Source organism: Cyanistes caeruleus, chromosome 3, assembly GCF_971803275.1.
Source record: "Cyanistes caeruleus chromosome 3, bCyaCae1.hap1.1, whole genome shotgun sequence".
Classification (NCBI taxonomy): domain Eukaryota; kingdom Metazoa; phylum Chordata; class Aves; order Passeriformes; family Paridae; genus Cyanistes; species Cyanistes caeruleus.
Genome location: NC_141703.1, coordinates 82,818,864 through 82,837,152, shown reverse-complemented (window position 1 = coordinate 82,837,152; position 18,289 = coordinate 82,818,864). Strand labels below are relative to the sequence as shown.

The 18,289-nt window shown below is 38.2% G+C and overlaps 2 long non-coding RNA genes across 2 annotated transcripts in view; both read right to left on the bottom strand.

Moving 5' to 3' along the window:
• The window catches only part of LOC147654288 (uncharacterized), a 148,802-nt gene that overhangs the window by 83,329 nt on the left and 47,184 nt on the right, over positions 1–18,289 (bottom strand). The window lies entirely within an intron of this gene.
• Positions 1,633–18,242, bottom strand: LOC111925360 (uncharacterized). Its single transcript, XR_015284879.1, has 4 exons — positions 18,153–18,242; positions 11,553–11,627; positions 8,200–8,255; positions 1,633–7,083 (listed from the first exon to the last, which is right to left on the bottom strand). It is a non-coding gene; the product is annotated as an uncharacterized LOC111925360 (long non-coding RNA).

Below are 18,289 nucleotides of genomic sequence, written 5' to 3'. Positions count from 1 at the left end.
ATCTAGCAAGTTCTTTCCAGACAAGCTACTGGGCCATCATTGCTCATGACAAGTGCTAGTGAGAAACCTGGCATCTCTCTTGTCCACAGAACTGAGCAGCAGCCATGTACTTGTAGGTCACTGCTGACTCCAAGTCAGTTACAATCAAATCCACTAAATACTGTAAAGGTGATGAAACCTTTACAGACCACAAAGACTATTTTAACACTAACACTGGCTCAAAGCAGAACATTTACTCACAAGTAGGGTATCAAAATCAAAGAAGCAAGTTTTAAGGGTAGTATGTTCTGCCAGACAATGCAAAAGAGTTTTGAAGCATAGGGAAAAATAGATATGCAAGTTCTTTTTATGTATTTCAAGGTGTCTCCAGCGTAGGCACCTACATCTGACCCAGACTATATTCTTAGACTATAGTTAATAGAAGCTAACGAGTTAATTTATTGTTAACAGAAGATATTTTGATATTAATAGATGCACAAAGGAAAGAGATTCTTCCTAAGGTCAACAAAGGGAAAGGCTCTTAAACAAGCCTATTTCCTTCATTGTGTCAGAGCCCAGTGTTGGGGCTCAGATGGAAATATCTAGACTTTCTTGTGGTAGGAGAAAAAGATCCTGCTGACTCTCTGCTGTCTCACATGGATTCAGCTTCCACAGACATTTCCTGGATTAGCTCTATAATTTATTACTGTTGACAATCAAAAGGGATGAAAATAGATCAGAAGGCAGTAAGGCAGTTTATTCTTTTCACTAAAGGCTAAGCTATTGAATAAAAAATTAATAAAAAGAAAATTAATATGAAAAAAAGTTGAAATAGTTGACTAAAAACCACATATGCCTCTCTAAAATAAAATCCCAGTGACACATGGGAGAGATAGCTGTGTTGTTTCAATTCTCTCTCCTCTGTAGGCCAATCACTCTTATCGTACAGCATCTTTCATAATGTATTGCATTGTGGCCAAAGACCATTACTCATGGGTGAAAAAGGTGTGGTTAAACAGAAACGTGGTTTTATTTGAAAACCATTTTTGACGTGACTTCTTTTAGCAATTTCACCTTTTTCTCCTAAAATGTTTGTCTTCTCTTGCTCACCGGCCCATGCCTACACATCACAGGTCTTTCTCAAGTTTTCAACAACGATAATAACAGCAGTGATTATTTTCTATGTATCCTCAGGTTTATAGAGGTCCTCAAAGCTTAGACCAGACTGTAAACCCATCTAGAATCTATGTACAAACCCCAGGTACTGTTTATCCAGCCTCCATCTCCCATCTTGGGCGTCTCCAGGTTCCAGGCTCCTTTCACTCACTGGCTAGTCCTGCTTGAAGTTCACTATCACATCACCCACATAGACCCAGAGAGAGAAGAGAACAAGCTCACAGAGTAAATAGTTAGACATGGACTTTAATAGGATGATAGGACAGATTGCAATGATCAGGATAATTATTTTTCCTTCTTACCAGATACAAAATTCTAGATTTAATCTCGCCAAGAGTGTGCTTGAGTAGCTTCATCAGTTGCCCAATGATCAGTGACTGGTCTTTGTTAGTGGCTCTATTATCTTTGTTACAGTTTAGGTATCTGTCTGTTTAATTTTGATTTTTCCTGTAACCTAATTTTAATTTTTCCTTTCCCTTGCCTTTTATGCTGAAGAGCTATTAACCAGATGGCCTTAAAATCACTTGCCTTTGTAAATATCACATATGAGGAGATACTGAAATATTATAAATTATCTGTCTGTAATCTAATGACATCTTTATACTGTCCCTGATATCATTTGTAAGTGTTGTACAACTAGAACACTACAACTGACAGCTGCTAAAGAACTCAAGACCTATCTCTCTAATCACGACCTAAATAGGAACATATCAAATACCCATTCAAATGTGATTAAGACATTCCTAAATCATGACAGATAGTAGAAAGGAAAGAAAGAAATCTGAGTGCACAGTGATGAAACCTGACAACAGCATATAGTGTCTGCATGGTAAAGGAACCATTGCAATGACTCTATTTTGCATTTTAATTCTTATATGCTACATGAAATACAAGCAAAGTGAATAAAGAAAGTTATTTATGGTTACTTTTGATCTTCATTGTGCCTGTTTTTCTATTTGTGCACACCTTGTGTGTATGTGCAGAATAGTTTTTGAGCCAAGCATCCTAGGAAAATTCCAGTGATAAGCCCTGACAAATGTAACTGGCTCTGTTGAGTCAGCTCCTTTGCCTTAGATTTGCTGTTTCAGCCTTCCAGTTGTTTACAGAGGTCACTCCAAAACAATCTCATTTTGCTTTTTAAAAATTATCTAGACAGAAAAAGCTTGGAGTGATGTCACATCTGCATGGAAGCAAAACATCAGCAATCATATCAACAAGAATATATGAGCAGAGGATTAATATTTATGCCTGAGTTTACTGTGTGTGGAAATGAGATACTGCATTCAAATAGGGCACTCCTCAGGTGAGATTCTGTTCTCAGAGATTCAGCTACAAATTAGGATGGCTGACTTTAATTAAGATACATTTGCATAAATGAAATCAAACTAGAATCAATATATTAACTCCTATCTAATGATTTCCAGGACACAAAAAAGGATCAGACAGTAAAAGACTTGCCCAATTCTTCAGAGATTCCCTTTTCTAATAAAGATTCCTTTGGTGTTTTCTTTAACAGTGAAAGTCTGAAAATAGAATTAAATGTCTGGATCTTTTAGTCTAGCCTCATTTGAAGATGCCTACAATCCTCATCACACAGACAAAGATTCTTGTGCATCTTTGAAGCAGTAATCATGGTTCAGTGCAGTACCAGTTCACACTCAGGACAGAATTCAGAAATGGACACAGCTTGGCTGCAGAAATGTAACAGTGGTAATGGCAAGTAGGGAGAAAATGAGTCCACACCACTATTACGCTATAGCTATCACTGATGTTCTAAGAATACAATTACACAAAGTATTGTCTCAAAGACAGTTTTGAATATATTTTCTAAATATCATATTAAGTTTCAGCCTCATCTCCGTATGGAGAACAAGAAAGGAGAAGTTTTCCCCAAGTCAAAAAAAAGGAGTAACTGTTTTCTGGCTTCTGTTCAATAATCTAATAGCAACTATGCAATAGAGATTAATACTTCTGTGGCATGATAACAGCCTTAGGATAGCACATGGCCTGGCCAACACACACGGCTCTACAGGTGTCCCTTGAGATGTACCAGCTCAAGGCAGCCAAGGGCTGAGCCCCAGCACTTGGATCATTTGTTATTTTCACATTGAGGTCATGAGGGAAACATAGCTTTCATTGGCATCTCTGGGTAAAAACATATTGCAGACCCAAGTCTAAGCAATCCTACGGGTCCTCTATGCAGGTTTATGAGCTGAGAAAAAATAAAACCACACTGCCTGCCAGTCTTCTTGAGCCACAGCTGTTTGATCAGATCTTGTAAGGCCTTTCTAAACAGCTCAGCAGGAGAAAAATGTCAGACATATAGCTCCCAGGAGGCTTCATAGGAGCATATCGACCAACCAGACAGGAAATGTATCCTTCACTCTACATCCTCCCTGTCCTCCACCCTGCCACAGGATTTCTGTAGCGCTGTAACAAGGACAAATGAACAGAACTAACACAATAGTACAGAGTCACAGTCATACTAAGAGAAACCTTCATACCAATTTCTGTCCTCAGCCATTAAGGTGCCTGCATAAGCAAATGTCTTGTGATTAAATTAAATACACCACAGGTCACAGGGGAGCCCTCTGGTCATCTGCACAGGCATTATTTTGCATAGCAGTGTCTCAAATGGCAAAGGAGAAAGCATGTCATAGAGGTTTTTATTTAGCCCAAATGCTGTTAAATAATTCAGGTCATTATTAAAATATGAAACAAGATTCAAATAGAAAAACTATTTAAATTTTTAAACAGGGAGCATTTTAAACTCTTTATTTGGATGGAATATATCATTCCAGCACGGCTTTTAGCAATACAAAGGTCAGGATTCCAATCTGGGTGGAATGTTAACCTAAAGTACGCACATTCAATTCAAAAATACCAAAAATACCAGTGAAAAACTTTAAATACTTTGTTTTGGTTTCATTAAATAATTAACACATTGCACAAGACACACAGTAAAATTCTCTTAAGGCACTAGTGAAGCTAAGGATGAACTCAAATTGCTTGAAGTGACAATTAAATTTAAGCATCTAGTCTATGCTGATTTTTCTCTATCTTCATAGTCTGCAGAGAGGAACAGGTGCTTCCATATGGTGATTCATTCTTCCTGCCTTAAGGGATTATGTACCCTCTGCAGTCTCCTATTCAATTTTGATATACAAAGACCCCAGTCATTTTTTGTAGCCTAGCCTACTTTTTAGATTATTCATTTGAATTTCAATTACATTTATTTAAATTCAATTTTTTTTTTCCGCATTATTAGCAGATGCAAATCCCACTGTATTACAAGAAATGCCACAATAAACTCAGCAACTTGATTTAGTGTACAATGACTGGGTTAGTTAGAAGATATCTAGAACTTTAGTTGTCACTAAAGCTAGAATTGAGTAACTGATTTTTTCAAACAAGTGTCAAAAGCAAAAGGAAATAAGATAAATTCAAACTCCAGATGTATTTAAAATCAATCTAACCCAATACCTTGAATTATGTAACATATTTCAAAGAAAAGTTTCAGATTTGAAATAAATATTTCATTTAATGACGGATGAAATGATTTGTAGAAGGATTTGGGAAGAGGTGGGGGTTTGTTACAGACTCCCTAGACAAAAGTAGCACTCAAATCTTTCTGCAAACTAGCAGAAGCTCACATTTTTGTGTCATTTCAAACATCCACACATCCTGAAGATCAGCATGACACTGTAGAAGCAATTCATAAAGCTGCTAGACTAACACTGATAACATTATCTTAATGCAAACCTGGTAGAACAGCACTGGTTAATGGCAAAATGATGCTGTGTCTATGAAAACCCACAGAGAATCACTTGTGCTGATTTCAATGCAAGTACTCAACAAGAGGAATAATCCCATTTGGGGAAAGATTCTTAAAATAAACAGGAAAATACATCAGGAAAACTGGAATATGGATCCCTTCTGCCATACTGAAGTCCAGTCCCAAGGTACAGTAAGTGATAGATGTATACCATTAATTTTAGTTCAACATCTGCTCAAATCAAAATTACTTACATGAGATTGAGAAAATAATTCCTTTTTAAAGTGATTCTTAGCAGCATGATGTTGAATCAATTTGTATAAATAATGTAAAAGTAGTTTAATGCCAGACTGTATATTAATTTCTCTACAAAATTTTAAACCTGTAGAGTTGCTCCTTCCTATTTAGGTCCATCTCTTTTCTCCTTCTCTCTAATGGTAGAGTGACCCACATATGACCCATATGAATGGAACTGGAAGGGGACTTGACAGGAGATAGAATAACCTAACCCAATGCATTAAGCTCTAAATATTTTTTAAAAAATTTAAATGCTGAAAAAGCAGTAGAATTTTACCTCCAATCTCTTTACTTAAAACTCTCACAACACAACTTTCATGTTAAAATAAAAAAGAAAAAGAGCTTTGAACAGAAGTGATATTTTTGTAGATGACTGTTGTTCTTTAATACAGACTCATAAAATAAAAGTTGTTGTAAGTATAATCATTTTCCTGACAGTATAACAAATAAAAAATAAAAACATGTAATTTTTACAATCCTGTATTCACTTTGAGAAGCCTTAACATTTCTAGTTTACAAAGCCTCATCATTCATGTCTCATCCATGTATACTACTCAAAGAACCCCATCACTTTTAAATGTATTTAAACCCACTTTTAAAGCTCTTCTGCCTTTCATAATTGCATTAGAAGTGGTTCAAAGAGACATAGCTATTCTTAGCTGAAGAATATGCTATCAGTTGCCTGATGAAACAGCAATTAATGATGGTTATGTTCAGTTCTTGATGGTAGAAAAGAGCCCTGGTCTCATTTACATCAATATTACCCAGGAAAAACTTCAGTAAAATAATAAAAATTAGCCTAATATAAATCATATGCCAGTTCAGTAAATAGGAACAAAGAGATGCTCGCTTTCAAACTAAGGATTAATGCCACACTGTTTAAATTAATTTCCTATCTAATAAAATGACTGATCCTAGCAGGCTGATTATCATATTTCTTGTTGATGAAGACCTAAATTTAGTCAACATCTTTAGTAAGGAAAATATGACAGCTTAAAAACTTATTGAAACTAGTATTTTGGCTGATACTTCAGCACAAAAAGCTCATAATCCACCCATCACCAAAACATTGAGAATGAGAAGATCTTCCAGAGATAGATCTTGTACCAAGAGCATCAGCACTTGAGGAAAGACAGAGAACTTGTGAAGCTCATATGGGAGCTGGCTTGGGCAGAGCCAGAGTAATCACAGAGAAGAAAATTGACCATTGTTCAGAATCCCATTTAAAAATACGACAATACTTATAATGAAGTGCCCATTTTGTCTAGCTAGGACTGGCACACAGACCTAAGACTGCTTAAGAATTGGTTTTGTACACCAGGCAACAGATTTTTAAAAACAGCTAATTTAGGTAAGAAGGAACCACTGGAGGTTGTATGAATGCTAATTTGATACACTTGCTTTAAAAAAAGTAGTATCCTTTGGACAACATTCCAACTTTAATTAGCTGTGGAGCAGGATCAATTTTCTATGAATATTATAGGTTAAACATACCTACAAATATCAGTACATGCAGGTCAAATTGATTTTTCACCTTCTTGTCTTGAAAATCGTTGTAGTGATTCGACCACCTTGCATGACTTCTAAATATATCCCACTAATTTCTAATCTTCTGTATAATCTAATTCAATGTTCAAAGTAGAAACTGTTTTGATATTGCTTGTTACAGATGTTTTTGTTGCTAAACAAGATCTTCTGCCTCGATTGAGCTGTTGCACCACTTTTTCTACACCAAAGTCAGCCATGGTAGCTCTAGGGCTTAGGAAAGCAGGTGCAATAAACTTCAATACTGAAGAGTTCTATCCTTACACAAACCTTCCCACAGGCATTCATGGCCCCCTCATGCAGGCACATCCCTGAAAAATATGAAAAGAATTCACAGATAAAGAAGTTCACTTGATTTCCTCATTATGGAAAGAGTATAAATGCAAGGAAGACTGTTAGATAAATCGAATGAATGCCTGTCCTTTCTCTTCTTTACAGAAGAGTTTGGACTAAAATTGCTATCTTTTCTTGAAGATTTGTGTGCACATTCTCCCTCAGTAAAGGATATTATATATCACAGTATGAGTGAATTGTACAAGTAGGTTACATTTAATGAGAAAAGGTACTTTTTTTTTTTTCAAATCTAAAGATACCAGAAACTAGAATGTCACCAAAAATAGTCTTTCTGATCCGGATGCCTGTCCTTACATTGGTTTTGGACAATGACACAAAAAGTAACACCCATTTTCCCTCCATCATTAGGAAAGCTTCACTAAAATAATCTTGATAGCACATGTTTAAAAGTTTCTGGCCTTCGATCAAAAAGTAAAATTGAAAGCATATGAAATAAAAATGCATTGATCTGCCCATTATTAAGCTGAGCAGAAACCTCAGAAAATATCTCTTTAAGATATGATGCTCTATTCAGTATTCACTCCTACTGTATTCTCAGCCTTAAGTATTAGAATTGCACCACTTACTTTCCCCACATCTGGTTGTGCTTTACAGACTGTACCATCATATCTCACTTCTTTTTGGGGTTTTTTTTAGTGCCAGACAAAGAAAACATTTTACAGAGCTGGATTTCTGAGAGGCATGACTTCTCAAACATGGCTAGGGATGAGAATATAAAATTCAGGAGCAAAGAGTGAGAAATTATTTTTACCAGTTTTTATTTTCTTTTCTCAATGCATGCCTAAACTATATCTACTTGTTCAATTTTTCCTTTTATAATCTCCTTTAGCCTCTAATTATTCTGAAAACACAAATGGGGCTATCTCTCATTACTATTCCAGTTTTTCTATTTAAGTAGCACAGGGGGAAGAGATTCTGGCTGTCACTGACCACAGCTAATATCCAACACTCATTCCCCTCCTGCCTAGCAGTTGGCATTGACTCATCAGGTATCCAGTTCTACTGGATTCCCATATCTCTGGTACACAAGGTATCTAGGGCAGGAGGATGATCACTCAAGTGTTGTTACCTACATTCATGTCCACACTGCAAATCAGCAAATGCAAGTGAGATGGCTGTTTGACTGTGCCTGAAACAACAGTGAAGAGTAAATTCTGGGATGGAGTACAACTTAATTGATTATGTTCCTTAAAAGCAGGAATTGGGCTGTAATGTAAGCAGCTGTGTGGTTTTTTTGCAGGAGGGGGAGTTTCTTTTTGCCTTTCCTTCCCCTTAGCTTTTTTGTTTGAGTAGTTTCCCACACTTGCAGTTTGAAAAATACATAAAAAGCATGGTTCAATGTCACTAGTTCAATCCTGTCTGCCACAGTCTGCAGGCAGCCTAGAAGGCATGGCTAGCTAAGCTGAGATCTCTTTTCCTAAAACAGGTGGTTGGGTGGAGCACAACCTGTGGAATACAGGAGAAGGAGTTTCTGTGCTTGCAGATATTCAGAAGTAAGGTAGACATTGCTCTGGATAACCTGCTCTAGCAGACACTGTTCAAGGAGAGGGGTTGGACTAGGCTATGTCTAGAGCTTTATGCCACCCTCATCTATTCTACAATCCTGTGAAGAGGTAGATTTCAGAGGGTGAAATTTAAGACCAATTGGAAATTTAAGACCAATTTGCACAGACAGACTGATGGCTGAGCAGTTGACAATTCATATAGGGACTATTAAAAAGAAAACTGAATTACAATTTGCTTGATTAGTTAAAGCAGTACTACAACAATTGATGTTAATATTCTTTATAATGTATTAATAACAGAGAGAGCTTTAATAGTGCAGAATTGCCACAGTTAACGCCATCAGTATGGCAACACCACCAGCAGAGGGTATCCATAAGGATGGCTGAGCATCACACTTTTGGAGGTGCTCTCTCACTGATCCAGCCCAGAGTCCACATGTATAGCTTCTCTGCCTCAAGCACATAGCAGTTCCTCCTGTTCCCTCCCCTCCTGACAGACAAATCTAGTATTGAACGATCTTCTCTGGGGGGGTCTCTGGAAAACCATTCCCCAAACTGATCTCCACTGCTTATGCTTTTGTCAGTAAAATCTAGTCTAGGAAGCACACAAGTCTCCCAAGTGGACATTCTTCATCCATCTTGCCATGCAGTTTTCCATCACCAGTCCCTGACAGACCATAACTTTCTACTAATTATCTTCTACCAATCAACCAAAGGTGATATTTTTCCAATAAAAAGCTTAATTTTTAATACCAGTCACCTCAGTTAGTTTCTATTCTACATATCAATCAACTTAAAATTCAACACTGTATTTTCTCCTTATACCAATATAGGTATGACTTTGCACCCTTGCCTCTGGCTGAAAACAGGCATGAAGGGACAACCATGTGGGCTTAACTCAGATACCCAGATGGTAACAACTTGCATGGCACTGTTTTATCTGACTGGGAGGCAGAAATACAGGTTGCACAGCAGCCTCTGTTTTCTCTTTTCATGCTGCAAACACTAAGAATCAGGATGATGGACAAGGAAGATATGTTCCCTGAAATTCATCTCTTGCTTAAGATTAGGAGTGCAGTAATTTAGAAAAGCACTAGAAAGTTTCTAAGCCACTTTTCTTCATGGGTATCCAAAAATTAAAAAGCACACAAATGCAGCTCTTCTGGCTGTAAAATGCATTGAGAGTGAAAATATAAAAGCTCCCCATTCAGATTATTACTTATCAGGTTCTTGTGTTTGTGTCAGTGAAGAAATTTTGTCCTACAGCAGAGCAGCATAAAGCCCAACACTTAAAGGCAGTTCCAAAAGTTTAAGTGATTTATCTCATTCACAGTAAACCATCCGGCTGCATTCAGAATACCGTGAAGACACAAATTAAGCTGCACATCTCACTGCTCTTTGCAGTTCTGCTCACACATTGATCTCTGCTGGAGTTTCAGTGACATGACATTTCCCTGCAGGATCAATAACCATGCCTGCATAGGTGTCTGGGCTTCATGGTGTACAAGCAACTTGCAGAGCCATTCAGCTCCCTGGCACCACTCTACATAAATACATGGATTTGAATCAAAGGGAGCTGGTGGTGAGAATCAAATAGGAAACAACACAATGGCAGAAATAAAAGTTCTCAACGGAACTGAGCGGAGGAGCTGTCAACTGGAAATGTTCAGGGGTGGAACAATTAACTCTTTCCAGACATGAGTTTAAGAGAAAAGGGATTTTAACAGCTTAAAATAGTCCAGAATATTGGGGAATATTTCAGTAGGTGCAAAGGGCAGATTGAATAGACACATTCTAATAGATAAGAGGATAGAAACTGCAGCTGCCAGTCCTGTGACAACTGTATATTTGAAGTTTTGGCTTGGGAAAGCTGGGTTTAGCTCACTCTGACCACCTTATCAGATTCCAAGATAAATGAGGCTCATTTGGAACTGTCAGACTAATAGATAAAGAGAAGGATAAGGGGTCACAGTACCCTCAAGAATCAGTCTAAAATTGGAAGTACCACAGAAATTACATGCTTAGATGTAACTCTGCTGGGAACAACTAAACTTGGAACCTTTATTGGCTAGTGCTACTGCTCGCAGTTTAGCTATGGCTTTTCTGACTCTTCAGATCTAACTTAAATGTCCTGATTTTTTCCTAGACCCTTTCAAAGGTAACCAGCTAGGTTCTTCCCAAGTGAAGTCTGGATGTAACTCCAAACACTTCTAACTCCAGCAAACTCACAGGCGGTACAGAATGAAACTAAACAATTTAGGTTGATCCACGCCAGAGTAGTGCAATGCTCCCCAGAGTGCCCAGACAACCTCTCAATACATGCTCTGGAACATAATTGCCACAAAACTACAAGTTTTGAGGCCATGAAAGAGGCATCACTACATTTAAGGCTCTTTGAGCTGAAAAATGCATTAATTCCTGATAATTATTACTTAGAGCCACACAACTGGAGCCACACTTTGGACTTGAAGTAGACTTGGATCAAGTAATATGCACTGCAAATACAACTAATTCAGTCTTCAAAAACCTGTGCTGTACAGAGGGTTTAGAAGTTACTCTGCATTCCCTGGCTTAGAGGCTGGGAAACATCCTCTGGAGAAGCTTCCTAACAGCAGGTTTGTAACTTTTACAGAATTACTGTGAAAGTCCCTTTGAAATTGAGAGTAGCAAAAGACATTCAAAGATCCCTACCAAACCTCTCCTATGGCTACATTTTGGTTTAGACCCTTCTTGTTCACAAATAGCAACTTTAAGAAAAAACAGTATATATTAGAGAATACATTAAATACCCAGTATGAAAAGAAACATGTCAGATTATTTCTGTACCATCAGAAGTCCCTATTTAAATGGACATCAGGAAGAAGGAACAAGAAAAGGAGCACAGTTTATGCATGCAGAAGAGAAATAGGGTGAACACTGACCATAGGCTTCTTGCTGAGCCTCCTGTCTGACTTTCAGCACCTCCACACAGAAGCGACTGAAGACACATGCTCCTACTAAAACAAGGAAGAAATTATGTCCAAGCAGTGAGAGAGGCCTTTGTTGGGCTGCCTTCTGTGAAGGGGAAGAGCTGAAGAGAGCAGCCCTGGTTAGAAAGACTTTCTGTCTCTGCACAAAAGAGCCCCTGCACTTTGTACTTTGACCTTTGCCAGACTCTTCTCCAAGGTACCCAGCAATAGTATGAGAAGCAATGGGCATTGCCTAAAATACAGAAAGTTCCATTCAAACATTATAAGAACCCAATTTCATGTGAAGGTATTCAAACACTGGAATTAATTACCCAGAGAAACTGTGGAGTTCCTACCCTGCTCCAGCTGACCCAGCTTTGAGCAGAGGTGTTAAACCAGATGATGTCCAGAGGTCACCTATTCCAGCTGAGATTCTATGGTTCATTATCTCAGAGGTCACAAGTGAAAGAACTACTTGGTAAACTGTTAAGCAATGAGCAGAAATTAAAACAAGGGCTTTCAGCAGAAGGGTAAAATCCATTTCATTACCCCAAGTTTATAAATCTGAAGGGGAAGTTTTTTAGAAATAGAGGTCTCACAAAATGGTAAATAAATATATCTCTCTGAGTCTGAATAAAATGAAAAACACAATGATTTCAGGTTTTTCCAAAGTAGATGAAAAAATGTTACATATGTGTCCTGGGGTGACAATATGCAAAGTATACCATTCCATCATCTTTCTGAACAACCATCATCTTTTCTGAACAAACTGCTAAATGTGTTCTATTTATATTACCTCTGTCATACAATTTTCAGTAAAGTTTAAGGCCAGGACCCCTCTTGTGTTACTTGAAACTAATGCTGAAGGGAACAAGCTGCGACATAAAGTGAACACTTTGTCTCCTAAACAAATTTTTCATAAATTCTTCCAACAATTTAACCCATGATGTGTGAAAATCTGTTTATGATTGCCTGAAATCACACTTCTGCTCTTCTGACTTTTTGCTGAGCATATCATCTCATTCAATATTGCCAGAAAATCCACCTCTTTTACCATTGCAGGAATAACATAGCCACTTAAGAAAATGGAAATTCCTACACTTTCATTTGCCATTTTCCCGGGTAATTCTCCTGTAAGTTATGTTCTTTTGAAGGCCAGAAAAGAAATTAAAATTTATTCTTCTATCCTTCAAAATGGCTTTTTTGAAGCATCAAATTCTTTTTAAGATCAAATATACTTCAACAGAAGTCAGCAATGGGACATCATTACAGAGTTATAGGTTTGTCTTCTGCAAACAATTATTTCTAAAAATGCCCATAATATCATGATTAGGACCAGCTGTCAGAAAAGAAGTAATTTTTTTTCTATCATATCAAGATCATTCTCCTTGGAAACAAATCCAGAAAAGTTGTTGATCATATTCTGGAGGATAATCTGGATCTGGAGGTTGCATGAAAGAAACAAATTCAAGATCTAACGATTCAGTGGAGAGCACACCTGCCCTATAAATTTCAGGAGGACCAGCCCTCTACCTGCAGTACATCTTTCCATATGAGATCCATCTTACTGGCTGTATAGATCAATGTCATCTCAAATTACAGTCAAAAGCAGAAATAAAAGGTGTTGGAATATAAAGCTCTGTGAACCTATGGTAAGGTTCTTGTGGAGGTTTTGCAGAAGCAGGGAAATTCTGCACTAATGCATGAGCAGGCTCCAAAGAAAGCCCCAGGCAGAGTCAGCCCAGTCCCCATCAAGGCAAAGCTTTAGTGGTGAATAAAATTCATGTCCATCTGCAAGTGCTTTGTTCTCTTCCTTGTGTGCATTTATCCGCCCCCAGGCAAGGACAGAAATCAGTTATGAAATTGGATGAGCACCTCAAGCCTCTCCCTAAGGGAGTCAGATCTGTGTTCCCAAGCCATCATCCATCACTTGAGCATTATCTGCTCTCCCTCATCTATGCCTCATTCAGATGTGGTCACAGCTGCTTTGTCTATTTGCCTGATAGAATTATAAAACTGAGCTATCACTCAAGCCAGCTCCGTGCAGGGAGCTGCCTAAGGACCGCAACAGGAGATGGAAGCTGAGGAGGAAGAGCCAGATTGTCATAAGAACCAGACTGCCAGATCACTGGGCACATGTGAAAAAGTGAACAGCAAAATAACCTATTAGTCCACCTATTTCCTCCTCCTGCACAAGAAAAAAAAAAGTCTACATAAGTGACTTTTTTTTTCAGATATCTATCCAAGGATAGATATCTGAAGAGACACAGCTGTCGGTAAGGACCATCTCTCACACACCAGTTGTCAGGGAGACTTATATCAGCCTAGCTCTAATTTGCTCCTGTGAACTTAAGGTCCATTAACAGTTGGAGTGCATTTGAGGCAATCCTGGAGCACATCTTGTGGTCACTTTCATGCCAAAGAAATCCAATTTGTGCACTTCCAGTCTACTCTGCTGTGTGAATGAAAGTACAGTAAAGGGGATGCACAGGTGGTTTTCTTCAAAAGCTCCCTACTGACACAAACTCAATCACTGATATTAGATGCATCTTGAAGACAAAATGCACTCTAGAGTTACAGCTACAGCTGTCTATTTGGTGGCTGACCTGTGCTTTATGTGTGTTTTAACCTGAACCTCTGCCAGAGCTGCAAAACATAAAAGCCTATGAATTCTTGGCTCCCTGGGAAAAGAGCTAAAAACTCATGTCTCATGTTGTAAAGGGGAACACTAGACACATTGGTCTTCAAATACAGAGAGAGGGAGAAAGAGAGACAGGGGAGGGGAGTGGAAATGTATTATTCTTTGGCACCTAAAATGCTGACCCCCATTTTGCACTGCTCTCTACAGATGGCATTACTTCTTTAACTAGGAATGTTCTGCCTATTTTATATGGTGTAATTTACAAGCTAAAGAAAATACCATTACTTTCAGTATATAGAATACAGCTCACTTTGAGGAGGAGCAGCATTACTTTCATTTCATGAGAGAGACAGTTTTCCTACCAGTATTTTTCAAAAAACAGTAAACTCATTTTTTAAAACTCAGTTTCCTAGGCATTAAACAATTTAAAATCCTTACTCCAGAAAACATGAACTTTATTTCTGTAACACTTTTTAAAACAGTGTGATTTCTTTGTTTAGAATGTGGTTTCCTGATTCATAAATGTAACCTTATGGCATTTTGTTTCAAGATAATTTTATTTCAAGAATTGATGTCAATCAGAAGAATGAAATTAAATACAACATTCAACTACCAGAATCGGGTACATTTTATTTTGAGTCAAAGGAAGTCCTTGGTGGAGAGATTTCTACAATATGGAAGTGAGTGATGCTTCCACACCAAAGCTCCCACAGTGATCCCAGGCTTCCAGCCTGTCTTTTTGTCACACCACTGCTCCTTGACCCCAGGCAGGACTTGACATCATAGTTAATAAAGATGAGAAGGGACGAAATCTTCAGAAATGTTTTCTGAAAATGTCCAGGAAAGGAAGAACAAAGAGAAAACACCAAGAGAGCAGTGACAGATGAGGCAATGAGACAATGAGAGAATCATCCCACTTGGCTTCATTCAGCTACCTCTGCTGAGTACCTTTATCATCCCACTCACAAAGGAAACAGTCCCATACTGTCCAAGCGAGCCAGTAAAAGCAAGTCTTACCCTCTACACAGGATAGCAAAAGGCACCTTTCAGTGGCCCTGGAACACTCCTCCTTACACATCTGTACAACACTGGCTGGGCAACATGCCATATGAGTGATTTCCAGCAGTATTTCCCCATGAGCATCAGCATCCTGGGAACATACTTTAAACACCATAGAGGTGGAAAAACGTGTATGCATACATGTCCCTAGGAGCAGAAAGGAAGTTGTCGATCTTTTAGGTTCCCTCTAAAGCAAGTGGATATTTAAATATCTGAACATGGACTTGTTTGAAACCCAGGCACCTTCAAAGAAGTAAGTATTGATGAAAACATCAACAACTCAGGAATACCAGAAGTTAATCACCTTACAGTCCCTTATTTGCTATTAGAAATAGATGAATACTCATTATTCATAAAATAATAAAACTTTCCATATTACCTAAGAGATAAGATAGACATTATAACCCCTGAGCAAAGAGTAATTCCATATTCTTCAAGCTTTCCACAGAATAACTATTTTGTGGTTGAGAGAGATATAATCACAAAAGCATTTTACTTTTCTTCCCTTTATTTGAAAAGAAGCTGGTTCAGAGAAGAAAAGAGGAAATAACTCACCCTATGCTGGACACTGTTCGCTCAGTGTAGGCCAAGAAAGTGGAAGATTCCTGCTTGGCATGAACCTGCTTTAAAATTCCATACTTCTGCATCCCCAGAAGGACAAACCATAGCACACATCTATTAATGTTCACCACAAGAAACTGCAATTCCATGGTTTGGTTGTAAACATTACAGTCAGCCTTATCCTGTTCTCTCCTCATACTTCTAATGGTTGAACTGAACCTTTATCTAGGCTCAATGCCACCTCACTCACCTGTGTTGACTTCAACACCTAAGTACCTGCTTGAAGAACATTACATTATTCAGAAAAAGGCTGTAGAACATCATTATCATACCATAATTTTTTTGGCAGTGGAATGTAATTTCTGAAGTTTGGCCCTTGCCTCTGACACACTATCCACTGAGAAATCCACATCGACCCATATCCCATTTCTACATGTACTCTATGTTTTCTGTACTGGAGCTGGTCTTTGGGGTTTTGCAGCAGCAGATTCTCCCTCAGAAATTCCAATTTGCAAACACAGAAGCACTTCACCAAAAAAACAGGGACTCAGTTGAAATTTCTAAAAGGCCGCTCAGGGCTGAGATTTAATTTACAGTAAATATCAGGGGAAAAGAATGATGGAAACATCCTCAAATAGGACAAAAAGCCAGTAAAACTATAAACACAGAGGAAAACACTACTGGCTAAGGAAGCACCTTCACTGCATATTACTGAAAACTGGGACATGCACTGAAAAGAGAGCCTTGCAATGTACCCAGTTTCTACACTCCTCCACTGGCAAGACCTACTGACTATTTCTGGAGACCATGCATTGGTCACATTTATATCCAGTCCAGGGACAAGGCATTCAGCCAAGAGGCAGGTTCAGGTGCAGATTTAAAGCAGGCAGAGTGGGGCTTCAAATACCTTCCATGCAGTCTGTAGCCAAAGTGTGAAGTCCTTTCTCCCAGAAGCCACCACTTCCTTACATTTCAAAACTATTATTCAACAGAATAGGAAAGTATAACTTATCCTGGTGGGAGAAATGCAAGCCAACATTAACCTAGATTATGCATAATATATTACACTCTAACTCATAAGGGAAGAAGCCAAGTACCATGGATAAAGATATCAGAAATTTATGGAGGGCATAGATCTCACCATAACAAAAATGTAAGGTTGATTGGATGGGGCAAAATGGAATAACTTTATTCCAGAACTGGTCAATTAAAACATACATACAAAAAAGCATCAATATATGGAAGAGAACAGCTACTTTTCTAGGCAAATTTCTTCAGCATGTCAGCAATACTTCATGTTGTAACTAAATTCATGGCTTGAAATTATTCAGGGAATGGTTAAATAATGCCATGCATCAAATCCATTTCAAAATTAACTGCATTTTCGACTTTCTGGCCACCGCAAATTATTCTCAGTTGTAATTTACAATAGGAAAGTGTTAATTTACCTAACCTATATTTTATGAATATGTATAGACTAATTGCAAGTCCATGGTTTGGGGTAAATAAATACGCGATTTATATTCAGATAAGTCACACAATCAATTTTCAATCTACTGCCTCAAATACAGTATCAGACTGTCACAGGTTTATTTGCATTGACACGAGGTGTCATAGTTCTGTGAACTGCAAAATGGAAATGTCAAACATTATTCAGCAACCACTGGTGGATCATGCCCAGCAGTAACATCCACAGCAAAACCTCAGGATGTCAGTGGCCTGTCTGCTGCTGTTTGACTACAAATTGAACAAAACTCTAATCTAAGCAGGCCAGTCTTCACCCAGGGATCAGGTGTGGTGGCAATTTTGTTTCCTGTGGTGGACTTCTAATTTGACACTTCCTCAGGTAGCAGAGATGAGAGCAGTACTTCTCCCATTAGGAAATGGGAGAAAAGGATGGGACTGTGCCCTCTGCATACTTGGGCTTGGCCTTTCAGGTCACAATCATTGTTAAGAGCAGTTAATCAGGCTTTCAAATTAGTGCAAAAGGTTTATTCTGTCTCTTTTTTGAGTATCAGGGCTCATCTTAAACAAACGCTGCATCAGGGATTTTTTTTTCACTAATAAAGGTCCCACATCACTGGTCCCTTTTTGCCCTTTATTCACTACCATTAAAATTTTTCAATTAAATAGAGCATGCTTAAATAATATTCCAGGTTGAAGTATTCCTGACCTCTCCTTTAACCAAGCACCTTAAGATTCATTTTCTCTCTCCCAAACTAAATCTGCGCACTGAAAAAAAAAACAGTCCGGGAGAATCCTTTGTATGCTTTGTGCAAGCGCACTTCAGAGTCCTGCAGAGAAATAAATACCTTAGTCTGTACAGACTTTTGTGCTCCTTGGATGGGGCTTCATTTTTCCTCCTCTTTCTCCTGATGGATTCCTGAAGGATGACTGAATTATGACCTGGGTTTTCATTTTCACTGCTGGACTTAGTCACATGAACATA